Source organism: Leguminivora glycinivorella, chromosome 17, assembly GCF_023078275.1.
Source record: "Leguminivora glycinivorella isolate SPB_JAAS2020 chromosome 17, LegGlyc_1.1, whole genome shotgun sequence".
Lineage (NCBI taxonomy): Eukaryota > Metazoa > Arthropoda > Insecta > Lepidoptera > Tortricidae > Leguminivora > Leguminivora glycinivorella.
In genome coordinates, this window is record NC_062987.1 from 19,614,736 (window position 1) to 19,630,473 (window position 15,738).

The 15,738-nt window shown below is 34.8% G+C and overlaps 1 protein-coding gene across 5 annotated transcripts in view; it reads left to right on the forward strand.

Moving 5' to 3' along the window:
* The window catches only part of LOC125235312 (disheveled-associated activator of morphogenesis 1-A), a 224,622-nt gene that overhangs the window by 81,124 nt on the left and 127,760 nt on the right, over positions 1 to 15,738 (forward strand). For 2 of the 5 annotated variants that reach the window (XM_048141838.1, XM_048141842.1), the window contains exon 1: positions 6,051 to 6,290. The exons of 1 other annotated variant lie outside the window; for it this stretch is intronic. The gene's annotated coding sequence lies outside the window, so the exon portion shown is untranslated. Of the gene's footprint in view, positions 1 to 6,048; positions 6,291 to 6,344; positions 6,364 to 15,738 lie in introns of those variants that run through there. 2 more of the 5 variants (XM_048141843.1, XM_048141839.1) reach the window with 2 other exon arrangements.

The following is a 15,738-nucleotide window of genomic DNA, read 5'->3' on the forward strand; positions in this document are numbered from 1 at the left end:
CCCTCTAACTTTTGAACCATATGTTTAAAAATTATGAAAAAAATTACAAAAGTAGAACTTTATAAAGACTTTCTAGGGAAATCGTTTTGAACTTGATAGGTTCAGTAGTTTTTGAGAAAAATACGGAAAACTACGGAACCCTACACTGAGCGTGGCCCGACACGCTCTTGGCCGGTTTTTTTTTCATACATTTTGTATGGCAGTAACGGAATGGAAGTTTTGAAAAATGTATGGATATCTTAACCCATTCAGGGCCAGCAACTCAGCTTATGAGTCATGGTGAAACAGTTCCGCAGGGCCGATGACTCGCATGTGAGTCCTGAATAAATTCTGATTTAAACATAAACAAAACGTAATATAACGTAATAATGTAAGTATAATTTGAGCTAACAACCATTTTCATAAGGTATAATGAAAAAAAAAATTTAAACATGATTTTTTTTTAGTGAAATGGGGTCGAGAATATTAAAGTTTGGTTTACAAGTGTAATACAGTAAATATTCTGAAATTCGAGATCCATACGTGTTCCAAGCAAATGGATGAATCCACATTTCAAAAATATAAATAATATATACATGCCTGAAGTTATAGACACGACTCAAGGTATGGGTCACCGTGGCCTGGCGCTACTTGTAAAAACTACACATATTTTCATAGCACGCAAAAATAAACTTTATTGCATTGTTTTAAAGCTTATTTCATGACGAAATTCGTTGCAAATTGTACCATTTTACAACGGATTACTGTTTGGATGGCAGCAAGCAACATTTCTAAGAACCAAACTTATTACCATGCTATATTTTTTTGTTTCATTACAAAACCGGAGCGGCTTAAACAGTCACAAACTAAATAGTAATTATATTGTATTATCATAAAAGTGTGTGACAAATATTTACAAGACAAGTTTTTTTCTAAATATTTGCGTGGTGTTTATAACAGTTTTTAAGCGCTCTATTGTTTCTATTATAATGACGTTTACCAAAACAAAGATCATGACAGGCCACATGTAAGATTATCGGTGACACTTGGCCAATAAACAATGAATGCACCTGAGCGGCGGCGGATTAAGCGATCGTCTCATCTTTCACGTGGTATTTTTGACAAAAACTCAAGAAATTATTTTTCCCATCCCCTCTATTAGGATGTATTTTAGAGTAATATGGGAAATTCTATTTAGTCACCATTTATTCGTTGGCGACTTTATACCCCTCGCAGTGCTCTTCCAGTGATTTCGTATTTTGTGATTTTTGTGACCTTGGCTATGGATGACTAGAAATATACATAATCACGCGCTAAGTTGCGGAATTTCATTGTAAATACTTTTCTGAACCGTATAATTAATTAATTATATGAGAATACCAGCATCCTCTTGACAATCATATATTTCTGGTCTGACTATAAAATGTTCATTCTTACAAATAGCAACAAATTAGTAAATACATTTATTTTTAATATGAACAGAAAACAGTTGGTCAGTAAAAATGTTGCATAAGATTTGTTCAACTGGCCGGATTCATAAGCGGCAATTTATTTTGCGTTCGCGCCAGGCCAGAGACCCATGAGCTGAGTCACGCGTTTTAGCTAAAAACGGTTTGTATGGTGGCCCGGCGTGATGTGTACGCTCGACAGTCCTTGGCCATGAATGGGTTAAGACATTTTTTTACTTCCTATCAGGCAGGATCGAAAGACCTTGAGATTCTGAGTATGAATCGCGTAAAAAACACCCATGTTACAAAAAAACAGGGGTGAACAACTTTTTAAAAAAATGGCTCATCTGGCCGGCAGCCATAAGGCCATAACAGATAATAGTAATTATGTGTTGAAATGAAATGAAAATGAAATATTTATTTTTCAAGTAGGCATATTACAATGAACATGTGAACGTCAAGTTTCAGTAAATAACTAATTTCGGTGTTTTTCTCAATTTCATGAGTAAAAATTACTCTAGACAATGAAATAAAACTATGGAAACGTTAATTAATCCGTTTCCATAATTTTATTTCATGAGTAACTATCGCGGTAACCGTTACATTACCTTTTATTTTTTATATTAAGTACATGTATTTGTTTACTTAATAATATACATTTCCATATTTATACATTGAAATAGATATCACACGAAATGAAAAACGACACCGACGACGGTTTTTTTCCCACATTTCTAATTAGTGCTTTAAATTTTAATAAACCAACGCATTCTTTGATTGGGGGTACGGGCCTCTCAAGGTCAGTGCAAATGTGATGCGTAGAATAGGTACTAGTATAGGTAGGTAGGGGCGCGGGGCGCAGGGCCGCGACTAAATCTTGTTCATTCACATCCGCTTGCATGTGTCGCGGATAGAGCGAGTACGTAAGCGGCGAGCACACAGTCATACTAACCGCGCGGAGGCCGTTTGCCACCCTGATGTAATGTATACCTCTATGTACCTAAATGAATTTATTAGTGTGAGAGACCCTTACGAATAACATTCAAGTTAGTGTCAAGTGATTGACTGCACATGTCAAAACAAAAAACATTAGGAATTGGTCACACACGTGTTCAGTAATTATCTTTGGTAAAGGCAGTCACACACATGTTCAGTAATTATCTTTATTTTTTTAATAACTCGATAACCGTAAGAGTTAAGTTTCTTAGAGACATTAAATTCATTTGATCTTCCCTTAAAGTTAACGGAATTCAATAAAAACAGTGTGTATAACAAATAACAATTTTATTTACATGATTTATTTTAACTTTCATTAATATGCTGTTCTCGAATCTGTGTCGATACTAACCCAACGAAGTAACTTTTCTAAGACGTCACCAGGTCACCACGCGTCCTTTTCTTTAGGGTGCTATAGAAAAGGATACCTACAGTTTTCTATGTTCTTATTTACTGACAGACTTGTTTGACAGATTATATCAATTTATAGAGCAATCAATTTGATTAGTGAAACTAAATAATTTGTTATTCATGTTACCTACTTAAAACTGGAGTTTTAACATTTGGTTTAACAAGACGTCCTTACGAGGTTATATAAGGTCCTAATTTATTAGTTGCAGATATTTTAACACATGATACTTTTCATTAAAATAATTAACTTTAAATATAAATTAAGAAATCTTTTCATGTAACTTTTTTGATTTCATTTTCCTAACAAAAAAATTAATTATAATTTCGTCTAAAAAAAATCATCATGTGCATTATCACATGTCACAATAACACTGTCTGTCATGTCAACAATTGTTTGTTGTAAATGTCGTAAAGGTTCGGCGGGAAAACTGCACATGTCATTGAAGTGGCCGGTTACAGTTAAGTGGTACGTAAAAGAGGTACTAGAATCTGTTCAATGAGTTTTCATTTAATAATCACATAAACAGGATGTTTTTACGTAGAAAATTTGTTTTTCCGTTTTCTCCAAAAAAACATCGTAAAAGCTATAATGTTTCACGGTTTAATATACTCCAGAGACCGAGTACTATAGCTGTAAAAAATATCTGCATCTAATAAATTAGGACCTTATATAAACAACAATGTGCCACAGGACTCATAATAAAACGGCTCAACATAATTTTTAAGAAAAAAAAAACCGTCGCCTTTCGGGTTCTGGTGAAAGCTACTTGCGAATGTTGGATTATGTAGAAATGTGTAAGTATTTTTAAAACGGCTTTTAATGCTTTAATTATTAGATGGCAACACAAATGAATATACGTATAACGTTAAGGTTTGAGGAGTTTCCTCAATTCCTCATGAATCAGATTACATTATAAGAAATCGAAGCTTGACAAACTTTGACTTGAAAACTCAATATGCTTAACAAACATAACTAAATAAATGTCACTGTTTTGGACTTAAATGCAAGATTTTCTTCCAAAAATACCAAAGTCACTATGAGTGTGCCGTCCAAATTTGAGGAGTTCGGTTCTGACTATCATCAGCAGTTCCACTGCACCAAATGTTACTGTTCTGGACGTAAGTGCATGCTGTTCTTATAAAAATACCAAAGTCACTATAAGCGTGCCGTTCAGATTTGAGGAGTTCGGTTCTGACCATCATCAGCAGTTCCAATGTACCAAATGTCACTGTTCTAGACGTAAGCGCATGCTAAGAGTTTTGAATGATTCACGGTTATTTTCATTAGACTTATATTGACCGGGATATAGACCGTGATTACCTTTTTGATTTTTGTCGAGCTCCCGATATTTCGACGCAGTTGCATGCATCATGATCACGGAAAATATCGGGAGCTCGACAAAAATCAAAAAGGTAATCACGGTCTATATCCCGGTCAATATAAGTCTAAGCGCATGCTGTTCTTATAAAAAATCGGCCAAGAGCGTGTCGGGCCACGCTCAGTGTAGGGTTCCGTAGTTTTCCGTATTTTTCTCAAAAACTACTGAACCTATCAAAATCAGAATAATTTTCCTAGAAAGTCTTTATAAAGTTCTAGTTTTGTGATTTTTTCATATTTTTTAAACATATGGTTCAAAAGTTAGAGGGGGGGGGCGCACTTTTTTTTTCCTTTAGGAGCGATTATTTCCGAAAATATTAATATTATCAAAAAACGATCTCAGTGTACCCTTATTCATTTTTAAATACCTATCCAACAATATATCACACGTTGGGGTTGGAATAAAAAAAATATCAGCCCCCACTTTACATGTAGGGGGGTACCATAATAAAACATTTTTTTCCATTTTTCATTTTTGCACTTTGTTGGCGTGATTGATATACATATTGGTACCAAATTTCAGCTTTCTAGTGCTAACGGTTACTGAGATTATCCGCGGACGGACGGACGGACGGACAGACAGACAGACATGGCGAAACTATAAGGGTTCCTAGTTGACTACGGAACCCTAAAAATGGCAAAGTCACTATAAGCGTGCCGTTCAGATTTGAGGAGTTTAGGTTCTGGCCATCATCAGCAGTTCCACTGCACCAAATGTCACTGTTCTGGACGAAAGTGCATGCTGTTCTTATAAAAATACCAAAGTCACTATAACCGTGCCGTTCAGATTTGAAGAGTTCCGTTCTAGCCATCATCAGCCGTTCCACTGCACCAAATGTCACTTTTCCGTACCCAAATGCATGCTGTTCCTTTAAAAACACAAAAATCAGCATATGTATGCCTTTCAGATTCGAGGAGTTCCCTCGATTTCTCCAGGATCCCATCTTCAGAACTGGGATCTGAGAAAAATGGGACCAATCTGTATGCATATACATTCAATCAAAAAAAAATTTTTCAAAATCGGTCCAGAAGCGACGGAGATATCGAGGAACAAACATAAAAAAAAATAAAAAAAAACATACAGACGACTTGATAACCGTCCTTCTTGAGAGATGAGGCGACGGTTAAAAATAATACCAATACTAATAGGTGCGTGCTATATTTTACTCAGCAGCCGGCGTAGCCGAATGGCAATTGTCGACACCATATGCCGACAGAAATGTAGTCTAGCTTTGTCGCGCAAGTAAGCAACAGCTATAATTAGAGGTAGATAGATACAACGAAACAAATATAAGTGAGCACGTGTGCATTCGACTACGCACACTGATGAGCGGACCCAGCGCGTACGTACATTGCGCACCACCTGCACGCACACATACAAACCGCGCGGCATACAATCCACTGGTAGGCTATGTCTACAACGCCATCTAGTAATGTCTGACTTTAAACGTGCACATGACGTTGTATGTTTAGTGCGTGAAAGCTAAAACAGATGTCGCAAGATGTTGCAGTTTAATGACTATTTCGACGTAGGATACTGATAAGAGTTTTGTTGGCCACGCGTGGCTACTGGCGCCATCTAGCTCTTTGAGTGTGGATTAAATTTAGTACACAGGTCTAGAATACTTAGGACGGCGCCCATTTTTAGTATGGGGTTAGGTATCTGTACTAGTATTATTTGATCTGTGCTACTGACGTACTTGACTTCATAGTCTTCATACACCATGTTAAAAAGAAACCAATCTAACACAACGTTTTCATTGTTGACAGGTGGGTCCGCATTCACAATAAGCATCCGCCAAGCAAGCACGGGTACGTATGGTTTTCTACAACTATTTTCTCTGACACGCCGTGACATAGCTACCTACTTCGCGCGCATTCGCTGCGCGCGCAGCCGAGCAGTCACCTGCCGACCGTCGTTGATCTCGCGCGTAAACATTAAAAAAAAAACATACGATGCCGCGCGCGCGCCTAACCGATCGATTCGAAATTTGAATTTCGCGTTTTAGGCGTTTTTCTGGATATGTTTCGTGCCAGTGTTACAGTGGTTGATCGTGAAATACAGTGATTTGTTTATGGTAATTTTTATGTTTTGTATTTGTTTACTTTCACTGATTTTTGGATGTGAGATTCTTTTCTTGATTGATAAAGGTAAAAGATGCTTACTTTCCTTAGTTATTTTAACTAAATAAAATTTTCATAATATTTATATTTTCATATCCGTTAATCTGTACCTGTGTTTGAGTATTTCTCTAGATAAAATATTGAGGTGTATGGATCTCCGAAAACGGGATGCTTTCAAAAATCAATCTTTAATTACATTCAGTAATTTACCCTTGCATTCGTAATTTTCAAACTTGTCCCGATTTTGAAGGTATTTCAATTCAAACCAAGAAATTTTGTTATACAACGATGTTCTTGTTTACTGCCTACTTATAGTATTACATAAAAATCTACGTAAACGCCCATGTTTTGCTCTTATAATTCGCATATATTATAATGAAAATGTTGCATTCACACACACCTAACAAACTAGTAAGGTTATTAAATGTTGCACGGAATCTGCAACGCCCATAGCCCTAATTAAACCGTAACGGTTGCGAACTACCCTCATTTCCTCCGCACATGAGGTAACTGCGGTAACATTGTTACTAGTACATTGGTAACAAGTGTAACAAGCTGTCATCTATTCACACGAGATAATTAATGACTTTGTGCATCAATTAGTCTTTATTAGTTTCGATATTGTTCAAGTGACAAGTGTAAAACAGGAATTCGTCTCAAATTTTTAAGTTTTTTCCTTGTGGACTATTTGACTAAGTCATATTTTTGTTTGTAACTTTGTTTGGATAATAAAAAATGCGAAGTTCTAATTGTAAAACTATCCTTGAGCTCCCATTAACTGACAGATGGAAGTAATGGAAATAAGTTATATTATTGTCAGTCAGTCAATAAGTAGATTTTAAGGGGGCGATCAAAAAGTACCGATGAAAGTGTAGACACACATCAATTGCGAGTCTTTTTTTAATTTGAGTGGTGATAAAGCTGTAATTCTGTCTGTGGGTAATCTTAGTTTTTAGTTAATAAAATATTTGTAGTTTTCTAATTGTAAAGTAGATACTATCCTTGAGCTCTACGTAATAAGTTATTTCTTGAGTCATGCAATAAGTACCTAGATCTTAGGGGGGGCTGCTCAAAAAATCCCGATGTGTAAGTACCCTCGAAATTATGATATTAACACAAATATTATTTATGAAACTGAAGGTCCTACTTTTACGGACAATACATTTAGGCAATTTGCTACAAACTTCAAAATCCCTCTCTATATAATATATTTGATGCGCCTATTTTGCCAACGTTGTGGTCGTGTTTGTCGCTTCTGTATCTGACACTGCCAAACTGATCTTATACCAAAATCTTCAAGTTCGCGAATGTTAGAGAAATGAAATTATGTACATAAAAAGTGAAAATGCTAATTAGAACTACTCATAAGACTAAACTTACAATTCTTACAAAGTAGGAGTAGTACTTGAGTTAGTAGTTGTTTTTTTAACTACGTCAATAGACTGCGCTGCATCTCTTATCATAAATAACACATCATCTCTTCTGATAATATTTATCACACATGTTGAAGATAAGAATAGTGTAATGTTTACAGATGAATGGAATTCGTCCAACAATTGACTAGAATCAGTGTTGACTATTAGGAGAAGAAACAAACAAACATGTCCATTCATAATTTTGTTTACATGATCTAACATTCATCCGATAGAAGAATGTAAATTAATATCATCATCATGATTATGAGTTTCATCATCACTGCGTCACATACTACCAAACCGTCTGCTACCGAATTTAGCGTTTGCAAAAAAATTCTGGATTTTCATAGACTTCTGATACTTGAAGTTGATGTGTCTGTTAACTGTGGTTAATGCAACTGATATCTGATTGTTAACACAGAACACAAACTTATAACTTAGTTTTGTGGAGCACTGTATATTTTATACCATTGTTACCTTTTATTATAATAATTAAATAAATAATAATAAACTGGCTCTAATTTATTCATGAATATCTTACAATTTAAATGTAATGGATATTTTATATATTTAAAAAATAAATTTAACAAAAGTGTTAAAGTTCAGCAGCATCAACGTTTTTCAAAATAAATTATACATTTAAGGCGATATATTTCCGTAGACGCTGCGCGCACTCGTTTTTTGAAGCCGTTAAAAACATAGGAAAACGCAATGGAAAAATCTGAAAACGATATATATTAAATTTCAGGATCTGGTGAGTATGTTATGGAGTTGAACAACATGAATGTTACAACTTCGCTCGATAGAAAATGACCCCAAAGTTCCCTCTTCTTTTAACAATAAATCGTTCCCATAGCTGGGATAAAAACTTTTTTGACTTCTTTTTTACTTCAATATATAGGTAATAAGATTATCTAGATGAATCTGATGAGTTTGTTCCGGTAGCGTCATTAAAATAATATAATATTTATCAAATACTACCAAATCCGCAAAGGAAAGATGGAACAACTATGAACCCAATTTTAAGACCCGTTACTAATCCTGTTTTTGCAAAAAAAAAATTTTGAAAAATTTTTTGAAATTGAAAACATTTTCGATGGCACTTATGGCCTCTTCAGTCGCGCGGCGGCGCTTTCAGAGGATGGACCTGTGTCAGTTTTCTCCGCGTGGTCACGTGTCAATGAAACAATGGGGAACAAAGCTTTGAGGAGGCAGAAAAAATAATTGCGTGCTAGAAAACAAATAAATAAAGAAAATTCTAACCAAAGACTCTGAGAAGGTAAGAAAATGATAATTTATATATACTCGTAAGTATTTCATTTTCATATGATGTTATCAAGTGACATTTACGATATCTAAACATCATAGATTTTAGAAACCCCTAGATGACGCGTCTGTGACGTCATTACAGCACAACTTTCCACTTAGAAAATATATGACTGATGTCCAGCTAGTGAACAAACATACGTATAATTTTCATAAACATATTGAGTTGTTCGAAAGAAAAGGCGGCGGTAGATACAGTACTGATTGAAGATCAGGTAGGGTAGGTATTTCTGTCTTTCAAAATTTGGTATAAGGTTAATTAGATCGTGCTACCCTCCGTCTATATTTTTTCTGTGTCTATGCCAAACATGTGGCCAGCCTGACAGAAATTTTGTTTGTCAACTGTCGCCATTTTTCCATAATAGTTAAAAGATTTCAGTATTTTAACTTCTCAATAAATTTTGATGAATAATCAAATTAATCATACATTGATAAAGCTGGACAATTTTTTTTATTTTTATTTGGTGGGTATGATTCCGGTACTTTATATTTACAGATATTTGTCTAATTTGCAAGATTATACGAATCCTTCAGCAAGCTGTCTGACTCCTTTGACAAAAGTTGATACTTGATATGAATATACTTGAGAATTCGAGGTAGGCATAGAATGGTATTGATTTATCAATAAATTATTATGAAGTATGATACTTTATCTTGTGCTGGGTTGTATTTTATTTGGAGATATTAGTGGTGGTAGTGCCACCACCACCAACACGAGTCAAGCGAAGAGAAAAGCTGTTTTCTTGAAGCATTTTGTCGTTCTTCTGAATCCTCGAATTTGGGGTCTAGTTTAAACCAGATTAAATATAATTGTCAGGATATGATATCAATAGCAACTTTATTAAATAGACAAAGTTTCAATTGCATAGTTTTCATACTTTAGATTTTATTCATATCTTAATATAAATAGCACAGATTTCATCAGTGACTGGATGAGTGATTTCATCATGATCATCAAAATATACGAGTACTTAAGTAACCTGCTATTAGTAGGTTCATGAACAACAAGAATAAAATTCGAAACTTTGGCATGTATACATTGTAAATATACAGGTTAAAGGCTTTCAATATGAAAATGAAAAAGCGTTATTTATTCACGGCTGAAAAAAATAATGTGTATTTTTAAACAGCAGTGACATGACATAATATCTTTTTACCTAAAGTTTATGGTCAAAGAAGCTGACGGTTACTGTGTTCTGTTAACAATAGGTTTATTATAAGAAAAAACTTGTCCATGAAGTAGAAAACTCGCCGAGATGTTAATCTTCACCCTCCTCCCCATTTTTATGTCCCCATTTTCAGTTTTTTTTATATATTCAGGAAAACCGTAAAAGCTACAGTTATGATGTTTAGGAGAAGTAGGTATATTTCCATAAAATTCTCTACACAGTATATATTTGCAGGTAAATAGTTGTAACTCGTAATTTCAAATCAAATCAAATTGTGCTTCTATTTACTATGGGACTAATGCTGAAAACGCAAAAAAAATATCTATTTTATACATTTCGACTGTCATGATACAGCTCATTTCTATGGAACATCCAAATTTTTTTTCGTATATGTTTCAGCATTGGACCCTTAATAAACGTTGTTCATAATGACCTCAAAAGTCACTATGCAAAGTTTGAATGGTCCTTTTATTTCACCCTGTCGATCTGTAGATAAGTGCGATTACTAAGAAGTTCGATAAAATTGATTGTACTTTAGGTACGTCCTTAAAAGCTCCGACAACTCTGACCAAACACACTGTAACTATAAATCATTAGTATTACTTACACAAATGATGAAACCTAATAAAAAAAATAAAGGCGGTGATCGTTTACCATTAGGCGATGAGCTGCTCATTTGCCTCCTATTTCATGAAAAAACTAAGAAAGCCCAGTTAAAATACGGCGATCATTATGACTGCGATCCGTCTGTGTCATGCTACCGCGCGAATTTGAGTTCCCGCGTGTGCGACAAGCGAACATCGCCGCGCGGGCGGGGCTGCCCGGACGCCGCGCACCTCACCCCCTTGGATTGGTTAGTTTGACAGATCATCTCGCCTTAATAATATGCAAGCGAAACGCAAACACACAAAGGTGTGCATTTAATTTATAAATAAAAAGTCGCAGATTTTTACCTTTTTTCAAGAAGGTAACTTAGTAACGATATACAGCCAATTTCTTACTTCTTTAACTGACTCTATTTCTAACTTTGCTTTGACGTGTCCTAGTTTTGTTTGTGTGTGTGTATGGTGACATTTAACCAGTACATGTAAAACAATGACCCGTAACCCGTAAGTGAGTTATCCCAACCTTTCTCAGGCATCCGCTTGCATCACCGCCGACGCACGCTACACGACTCCTCACTTACCGTATCTGTGCAATGGATCTGTCATAATTCTGAGCTATTGTTGCAAATTGAGCCGACACCTTCTGTGGGTTACGCGGTTTCGTTGTGATAGGATAGAACTTAAATAGGCTATGGTATTTTGTATCCTACTTGTCTAGTCTTAATCTGTATCTGCCACAGCGATTTTGTCAGAAGAAAAAAGCGGCAAGTTAAAAATTGGCGTTGAGTCTTGGCTCCCCTTTTTTTTCTACTGGCAAATTTCACTATATCTCTTCTTTCATGAGCTCTTTCGATCGTTTTCGGAGGCAAAAGTGTCCCACGATTTCTATTTCCATACGATTTTTTGTAGACGTTGGCTATGGAATGGAAAGTTAGATTTTATTCTGAAATTTTGGGACACCGTTTTCTTGTATTAACTTCGAAAGGTCTTGTGGATTCTAAGTAGGAAAACATAAACGTCCTAAAAATAATGTAGTGTACAACACGTTGACAAATTGGAATAATTACCTAATTTCGGACGTTTTGGTCCATAATATGACCAAATAAAGAAAATCGGTGCATTTTACTCAAATTTAATTATTATAGAAATTATCATTGGTGTATGAATTAATAGTTGCGGTATTGCAACGCCAAAGCAATTACGAAATCGTATTTCATTAAAACAAGCAATCAAAATTCTATACCGCAGATGAGAATTAAGCGCTCGCCCAACAAATTAAATTCCACTTAGTATCCCCAATCAGAACCTGATTGGATCTCAATCAAAATCTCAACAAGAATTATAAAGTAGTTATGTTGCACAAGCATTGCATCAAGGGCTCAGCAATTTCTCTGGCGATCTTCTCGCGCGCGGCGCCATATTGCGTAATAGACAACTTTTTTTTCTTTTCCGGCCGAGCACGCGCGCGCCGTTTTCAGCCGAAATTATCGGGAACGTCGAACCCGGAACGTACGTTTCCGAACGCATTGTTTTCGTGCTGCGTTTTGTTTATGCTTCGGTTACGTCAGTCAAAATAAATGCTCTGCTTTGCGATGTGTTAGTTCGAAATGTGACAGCGTTTAGCATTCATAATTACAGTATGACTACCATGATGTTTTAATACGTTACATCACAGCATGAACGTCACGGAAAATAATATTATAATTGTAATATTTGCAAGGAGAAAGTGAACAGAACCCCCAAATGATAACTAGCACCAAAAATTGCATACATTTTCCGTGAGGATTCGTCATTCTCATCTAGGTCTCTCATTGAATAAGTCTATTCAAAAACGTCAAAAACTCAGAGGCTATTTCTAAATTCGACGGAAACAAAGTGATTACTTCCTGAAATAGACATGACAAATTGTAATGGAGTGAAATTGAATTTCACGTAATGCCAGCTAATGTAGTACAAACAGGTTGATTTGCATCTCATGTTCCTTCGAACTTAGTATGGTAAATTGGTCGTAAATACAAAATGTAGGTTTAGCGCTAACAAGAATTTAATGTATTGCCGCGTCTAAGCACCAACACCAATTACGTTTTATTGCCTAGAAAACTGTTAACCACAGATTAAAATAACTACATACAATAGATGAATGGGTGCATTACGTACTCGCAATTAAATCTTTATGCTAATAAATGAAATGCCAACCGTTTAGTTTCTGCATTATCATCTTGAGTGAAAATATTTTCTATAAGATTGTTAGGTAAGTTTTAATCGTTTTCTTCGATTATAAAATTCAAGACGCACGTACTTTAGTAATATTCCTCGGGTGAAAGCATACGATCAAATACTGTTATCAATTTAAAATGATTTGCCCAAAAGGCATGAAATTGTTCGCGCAGATATTCTTTCAATTGACAAATTGTGTCTCGTTCTCTTTAGTAAAGAGGTAAAACGACCAATTTCACGCAGTAGTCAAGTATATTGCGTATAAACTGTTGTGTAATTTTCATTCATAAACATTGTATCACGTCATGGGCCAACAAAAGAAGAAAAGAAAGAAGTTTTCGATACCTCGCAGAACCCAGAAGTCGCAAAATTGGCGACAAAGTAAAAACCCGTATATATGTTTGTATTCAAACGAGTAAAGAGAAATTAAATGTACATTTAAGTGTTTAAGTCCCTAGTTTATTTTTTGTACTACGTAATTATTTAAGAAGAATTGGGTACCGAAGAAGCCGGGTATAATTAAACAAATTAAAACGTAACATGATTTAGGTTTTTTTATGTCAACAAATATAATGTAACACTTTTTTGTAACAATTTCATGTGATGTCGAATAAAACTTTTCTATGTCTATGTCTATATAGGTCTACATGAGTTATGAGAGAGGAAGCATTTGTTTGGATTTTGAAATTGCAATAAAAGTTCAAAATAAATTTAGGCATCCGTACAAAAATGTGTACACGGCTGGGTAAATATTACCATATCCTCACAAATACATCCTTAATTCCTTATGCAAAACTCACTTATAATTATTTAAGGGAAGAAAAACAGCTTCAAATAAAGCAATCTCATCAATAGGCCAGTGATCTAAAAACAAATAACCAAGAGTAACCGAGCATAGGAATGCAATAATTTCACTGTTACGCGCACCATAATACATATTCATACCGGTGCGGTAAGAGCATTGGGCTCAGCACTAAGTAAAAAAAACAGCCAAGAGCGAGCGGGACTCGCACACCGATAGTTCTGTACAAAGTACATTTTTTTGTTGTAATATTTTTAATTAAAAAAAAAGTTTCCGTGTAATTTAAGTATTTGCAATACAGACAAATGATGTTATTTGCCAAATATAGTCGTAGGTCAACGAGAAAGCTCTTTCCCTATTAATTTAAAATTTCTACTAGAAATATACGAAAACCAAACGAAATGTGCAAAAGAAAATCATTGTTTTCGGGATAACGTAGAAATTTCATTGTTTCAATAGATTGTAGGATAGTGCAGAAAGCATATGATTTTGTTTTAAATTCGATACCTCTCCGAAATAAATCGTATTGAGTTGAGATTCAGACGGACGGACTGACAACAAAGGGTTACCTTATAAGGTTCTGATTTTCCTTTTAATGTACGGAACCCTAAAAATTGCGTCAACTTTGCTAAACTGCCGAATTATTCTATTAAACTTTGCGGTTTCTCTCGCCTAATCGGTGGTATTTGCATATTAAATTGTGTTGGGCGTAGTACCGTTAAATATTAATATAGATTAGATTGATATTTGCGTGTTTGAGACAGTTTTCAAATTGTTTGCTAATTTAATTTTACTTATAAGCGACTACCGCCCACGAAAGATCATTATGATGACGATAAAATGAATACTAATTAGTAAAATCTGCATAACGATGATTGAAATGATCGTTTTGACTTTTTGGAGTCTAACATTTATATGTACCTGCCTATAAATATAACTGTCCGCCTGGACACAATGGGATTCGCATGAAGTAAAAATTGACACAGACACATATGTGCTATATAGAAATCTAGTTTTCCCTTTTTCAATTGTCTACTTTCTTTTTTTTTATTGAGGTTCGTAATAGCAATAGCTGTATCACTGCAATTATTGTTCAATATAAAATGAAAAGACCTTGCAAAATATGCATTGCAGACTCATAATTGAAAATTATAACTAGTTAATGGAAATTGTGTGTGATATCGATCTGGCTGGTACACTTAGCAGAGGTTGCGACAGTCTCATTATGCACTAATTATAACTGTACGGTTGACTAATTTGATCGCTATCCGGTTGCTATTGCGATAAAAATTGCTTTAGAACAATAATTATGTAGGAAAGACTTTAGGTCATTGACATATCGGAAACTTTTAAAATTAGAGACTATTATACAAAGAACACAATACACACATACTCTTTTACAATAAAGAAAACAACAAATACAAAATTATGAAGAGTCAAAACAAAAGGCGGTCGGATCCAATCAGAATTATTAATTATATCTGCTATAGATGAACGATTCTTAAAAGAAAATATTTTATACCATGCACGAAATAAAGCATCAGATAATTATTAAAAAACCATGGACAGAAGTTATTTTTAAATCTAATTTCTATTTAATAAGTCGTAGAAATATATAAAGCAACTGAATTGACTGTGACGTCACTTAATTCGATTTCATGTTAATTCCATATTATAGCAAGTCGTTCAAACCGTTTTGACAGTTCTTAAAAAGAAGCTGATTTGACTAGGAGGCAAGTAGCCTATTGATTATGAAAAATCAGTAATTGAAGGTTGTTTAGAAACGTAGACAATTTAACAGAGAATTTCTCGAGATTGTTTCCTTAAATGTGTCTTTGGAATTGGGAATGAAGGGGATTAAAGCTCAT